At 44.2% G+C, this 6,000-nt stretch overlaps 1 protein-coding gene across 1 annotated transcript in view; it reads left to right on the top strand.

The window, feature by feature from the left end:
- Positions 1-3,165: 3,165 nt before the first annotated feature.
- SLC15A2 (solute carrier family 15 member 2) overlaps positions 3,166-6,000 on the top strand; it is a 60,290-nt gene continuing 57,455 nt past the window's right edge. Inside the window, exon 1 of the mRNA XM_035331917.1 lies at positions 3,166-3,362. The gene's annotated coding sequence lies outside the window, so the exon portion shown is untranslated. The remainder of the gene's footprint in view (positions 3,363-6,000) is intronic.

The following is a 6,000-nucleotide window of genomic DNA, read 5'->3' as shown; positions in this document are numbered from 1 at the left end:
ACTACTGCCTATTACTCAGCTAGCTCTTTTCCTCTGAATGGATGTCATTGTGGCACAAAGTGTTGCTCTTTCAAAGGATCCCCATTCATGTGGCATGTTTTCCTTCCTGGAAGAGGGAGGAAGATCCACCAGGATCCTTCCCTTCTCTCTCTGGCCCTGGTGAGGACCAGCTCGGAGCCCGTGCCTTGTTCCGTGTCTGTCACCTCAGTCATTGGGGAGCTGCTGGAAGAGACTGGGAACCGGCCGTGCTGGTGCCAGTGGTGTGACATAAAAAGACATTCACAAAGAACCAAGCTCTGAAACACCCTGAGCAAAAAAAGTGTCAGCAGCTTGAACTGGGGTCAGTTGTGTCCTGGAGAGAAGTGGGCCAGGCTGGGGGAGCGACCTCCACCTCTGCCTGGCTGGGGGAAGGGGCCTCCAAGGCCATCCAGCTCCCACTGATCATCTCTGGAAAAATGGGCTCTGGCAGGAGGCTGTAACCTTGCTGCAGAGCAGGGTGTGGTCACCCTGGTCTTCCTCAGGCATCATGTGGGTATTCGGAAAAGCATCCTCCCAGCCACAGAGCGTGGATTTTTGAGACTGCTGTAGGGAAACAGATGCTGCTCATGGACCAGTGGTTGATGCAACCTCCTGACTGCCTGTGATGCCCTGAGCAGCCTTGGACAAGTTGGCACTTTGCTCTGTGCCTCAGTTTCCCCTTTTATAATAACACTGGTCTACAGAGGGGAAGGAGTGAGGTGAGGAAAGATATCTGTGTAATTATGGCTGTTTCTGTCTGGCAGGCTGCTGTTTCCAGACAGTGGAAGGCAGTTGGTTTGGAGGCTAAAGTACAAGGATCGTTTCCTTTGCCATTAAACTCTGCTCGGCCATATGATGACACCACTTTGTGCCATTTCCTTAAAACAAAATGGTAGATCCCACCAGGTCCAAGAAGCAAAAAGATTAGCTTTGTACCAGCCAGTCTGCGGTCCCCATATGATGGTATCATGCCTCTGGTTAAAGGAATCTCATCGAGCCATAAGGACCCACCACAGCAAGATGTGTAAAACATCAGCCTTTTCCCTGGCTGTACTTGTTTCACAAATCAGCTTTGAGGAAAGAAGTTAAGATTTTTAAGGCTGTACTGAGTGGGAACAAAGCCTGCTCCTGCCTAGCAGATATTTAAGAGCAGCTGAGCTGCTAAAGGAGTTTGCCAGCAGAGTCCCTCTGCAGTACAAGGGGTTGTGGCACCAGTGCTACCTGCTCTGAAGGCATGAGCTGCAGCCCTGAGGACAAGTAGGATGTAGTGTTGCTGGCTAACAGCAGCTGATACCCCAGAAATGGATGGGCTGCCTAATGCTAAGGAAATCTTTGGCTGACAGCTTGGCAAAGGCCACTAGGCAGATGTGATCTCCAAACCTCCCCACTGAGTAGTACCTTCACGGCACTGTTGTGTGCCAGGTCAGGAGGGGCTGTGACTTTTGGAACAGGGCTTTTTAGGGCTTAGCGGCAGTGGGTGTCAAGGATCCAGCAGGATCTGTTCCACCAGTTGTTTTTACTCTGAGTTACCCTCAGCAGAGTGAATCCAAGGAACTGGGTTGCAGGAATACTGTTCAACCGCTTCCCCATGAAGGCAGGCAGCTATTCAAAGAGCCTGTAGTGTTTTTTAAGTGGTACCAACATAGTATGTATATCATGATATTGATAAACCTTGGGGTACTCTGGAAATACCTGGCATTCTTATTCTCCTGTTAGTGAAATGAAGTTCAGGAAGTTTAAGTTACAAGAATCCCAACAGATTTCTACGTGAGGAGAAAATGGAAAGGTGGGTGTTTGGTCGTGCTTTGCCACAGGCATAAGAAGTGACAGTTGCTCATTACTCCACTTGTCCTTCATTTCTAACATAGTTTTCATAATGGAAACAGATTTTTAAATTAAAGAAAATGTCATTTCAGTGTTAATAGATCACAGCAAAGCCGCTCAGAGGATGTAATCCCTCCCTACTCATGTACATAGATGCTGAGTGTGTTTAACTGCTTCTGTGCCCGGAATACTGTAGGGGCATTGTCAGTGCTGTCTTTTAACCCTTGCTTGTCATGTTTCATTGTTCATATGAGAGGATTCAATTGAACTAAAACTCAACAAATCTAGGCTGTAGTTTCACTTAGTTATTGTTTAGGACTTATACTTTGGAGCTAGTTCAGCCTGTGATATGCATGTTTTTGGGTGCTCTGGGTCAATTCCTATGTGGTCCAGAGCTAAGATAAGTCACTCTGTTATCAGGAAGTTTGAGTTTGCCAAGCAGTGTCTGCCTGTCTCCTGAAAAGTTCATATGGATAGAGTCAATAAAGAATTGCAAAAGACTGTTCTTTTCCAGGTGAAAACTTGGCCCGAAGATTAAGTGATTTGCTGGCCCTCAGAAAATGTAAAGCAGAGACAGAGGATGTACCCAAGTCACCTGGTATCCCATTCGATCCTCTCTTAACCAAACTGCCTGCCTTGTGGGGAACTTGGTAAGAAACATGGGTAATGAACCTGCCCAGGTGCTTGGAAGAATGACCCCACTGCTATACAGCAGGTAATCCTTTACATTTAAGAAATAGCATAACTTGTAAGGAGGAAGTTTACAAAATATGTCATCTGAAGACATTGCCATGTTTAATGCATTTGGTGCCAATGATTTGCTTTCCCTTGCTATGCTGTTTACAGAGCAGCTGGTGCAGAGCTGTTGAGCTTGCTATTGAAGATGAAAGGCTGGTTGTTTTTCAAAGCTCTTTGTGCTTCTTTACTCCTAACTGGAGCTGTCAGTGCAGATGCTTTTTATTTCCTTTATTACTGGAGGTCTGAAGTCCTTCTCTAAAGATTTCCTCAATTCAAAGGAAGATTTCTTTTGCCTTTGGTCCCAAAAGACCTGGAGTGTCTTTGCTCTTTTGTTTGGACTGAAGACTCCACAGGCAATGCCAGTGCCTTCAAAGGAGTGCTGAAAACCTTTAACCCCCAGACAGCCAATGTCCCATCTGAAGTCCTCCTGATGAAGGCTTAAGAAATTCATTCTGTCCTGATCGTTTCTGTCTGTGGCCTGGGAATGAGAACACCCCTCTTGAACTATAGATGGAGTGCAAAATTTCTGGTGATTATTAATTGTGTTTACAATAGAAAATAAAGGATGCAGCTTCTTCCCCCAAAACAGCCACAGAGAGAAAATGTTAGGTGCTGTACAAACCTCCACAAAGACATACTTACTGAAGTTGTTTAAAAGCCAAGTAATCAAGACAGGAGAATCTTCTTTGTTTCAAAGCTGAGGAACTTAAGCTATGGGAGGTCAAGTAATTTACCCAAGATCATGAAAGGATGATGAGACACCGCTGAGAATGGAAATCAAGGTACTGCTTTGATACTTAAACAACCTAATTTTCCTGTTGCATGCTATTTCTCATGCACTGAAATAGGCTGAATTACAGGATTTTCTCTCTTTCATATAGTCTGTTGGTGGTTCTGTTAATTTGGTGGAGAAGCTGTCTTAGACATCTGTATGATCAGTTATTAAATCTGCATGACTTTTTTTTGTTTAATGTTCTAGTAAATGTGTTTCTCTCAGAGCAGTCGTAGTTGGTCCTTAAAAGCAGTCTGAAGGGCAGTGCCTGCGATGCCCATTTGAAGCACGTGGCTTTCCCACCCAGCCTGCACCAGCAGCACTGTCGGTCAAATGCTCCTAAATGGGTACATCACCCAACTGGAGAGCAGTCCAGGAAAATCTCATAACAAAGCTGTAATGAAAAGAACTAGATCCTGAGTGTTCTCCAAAGCTCTCCCCACCAGAGCATTCACTTCTAACTGATGAAATGCTCTTCAGATAAATGTGCTTTCTGTAAATGATTCATAAAAGCCATTCCAATTGGTATTTCTCAGGGTGCCCTGAAAAATGTAGTCCCACTGCCAACACACATCCCTTGCTGACCACACAGTACAATGCTGGTGGGGACCTGGAGCTTAGCTGCTTGTGAGTTATGTGGGGCTGAAAAAACAGTAGTCCAGCCACTCTTGTCTTAGCTGAATCAGAGGTTAGCAGTCCCAAAGTCACAGCATTAACTAATGGCTGGTGGGGGTTTGCTCTCATGTTGAGCAGTCTGAGCACTGAGCAAAAGTTGAACTGATACTGAGCATGCTGAAACCAGAAGAGGAATGCCTCTAGATACATTTCCAGTCCTAATGTTCTCTGCTTATCAAAAAGTGATGACACCTGGATACTGGGAAATCCAAGCAGGTATTTGCTCATTAATGTCAAATGTTTTCTTCCTGCCGCATTTCTGGTACTGTTTACATAGCAAACCACATGCAGAATACACAGAAATTTCTTCCTCCTGTGCAGCCACGCGAGCTACTTCTTTGCTGTTAGTGATTGCCAATTAAAGAACTGAGATTAGAAATACGTGAGCATGGGGTGGGCAACATGGCTACTGAAGAAAACTGACCTGCAGCTCAAGTATCAGGTCATGAGAGAGCTGTGTAAAGAGAAATCAAAACGCATGTGGCTACTACCATTGAAGGTGACTGCATCTTAGTTAGTGTAGTTCTTTCTCTCACTGTTATATTTGGCCAAATTACACTATATCAGTACAGAAATCAGCTGCCAAGCCTGAAAGATTAGCTCCAGTTACACCAGAAGTCTGTATGGAGCTGGAAACTAAGTGTGAGTCTTTTAAGTACTGGAGCATTGCCCTTCTTGCTTTTCTGTCTGAAACACTTTGCTTTCTCTACCTGATTCTGTTATCAGCTTAGCTCATTTCTACTTCAAAAAGGTTTTGTTTATTTTTTTCTTATTTATTTTGTAAATGTTAACCTCTTCAAAAAATATCCCAAGTGCATTAAATATGTCATCTTTTGCTGCAGAACCTGTTTGGCTTAATAATTAATAGACTGATCACCACTGGCAACAGGCATAAAAGTCAAGACTGTGCATAACTGTTCTCTATACTAATGCAATAAAAGTGGGTCTGCTTTTACAGTGGTAATTTTAGCAGCAATCTAAATCAACACCCTGTTGATGATAAGACAAATCTTCCTTTAAATAGAAAGGCAGTGCAAGTGAGCTAGTTAGTATTATGAGCACATTATTGTCTTTACTTTCTGCAATCAGCTTTTATTCATGCTTTTACAATAGGTGTAAATTTTTATATCTCCTTAGGCAAGCAGAAGAATGAACTGAACTTCTAGAAAATTACTTAAAATAGGCAATGGTGTTAAGAAACAGTCAATCCCACACAATGTGTTAAAGGTCAGTGGATTGGAGTGCTGAGTTCTGCAAATGGGCAGCCCTGCTATGCTGGGGCTGGCAGTTAGGCAGCCGAAAAAGAAAGGCTTGACTGGGGTGGTGTTTGTGGCAGGGTGTTTTCTGTATGGGTGTGTGCTGGGGATTTGGGGAGGAGAGAGAGAGAATGGTGGGGAAGAATTTCTGTGGTGTGAGGCTGCTGGGTATGTGGAGTACCCTTTCTGTAATACAGCAACAAACATACTGTGCAGAGAGAAGAGCAACTCTGGTAAGCTCTGGGTTAAGTAGTACCAAAACCCCTTTTTCTTGACAGTGTTGCTTTAAAAAGTTGAAAGAAATCACCAAGATCTTGCTGTGCTGCACTTCCAAGAGCACTGGTGACACAGAAAAGCTTGTTGCTCCAGATGACTCTCTTCCTAATCTGCACTGGCTCAGATGAGCAATGTGGTAGCAGCTCACACTTAAACAGCTTTCAAAGGTGGAGCTTTTGGTTTTCCTGTTTACTAGGTTAGGCCAAAGGAGCCCAGGTCAGTCACAGGATGCCCTGTGTGCCTCTTCTGGAAACAATAGTTTGGATTTATGCTTGTGGTTGATCTGGGGATCACCACTTTACTTGTGTCAGGAGTGCAGTTCCTGTTGGCTCCCAGGAGAACCCGTTCAGCAGAACAGCTAAAGAGACATATTAATGATCCTTTCTGCTCCTCAAACGGCTGAATGGTCCCCTTCCAAAACCAGACCACCCGTGAATTGGT

Source organism: Oxyura jamaicensis, chromosome 7 (genome assembly GCF_011077185.1).
Source record: "Oxyura jamaicensis isolate SHBP4307 breed ruddy duck chromosome 7, BPBGC_Ojam_1.0, whole genome shotgun sequence".
NCBI classification, from domain to species: Eukaryota; Metazoa; Chordata; class Aves; order Anseriformes; family Anatidae; genus Oxyura; species Oxyura jamaicensis.
The sequence above is the reverse complement of the archived record's forward strand: the minus strand, read 5'-3'. Positions and strand labels throughout refer to the sequence as shown.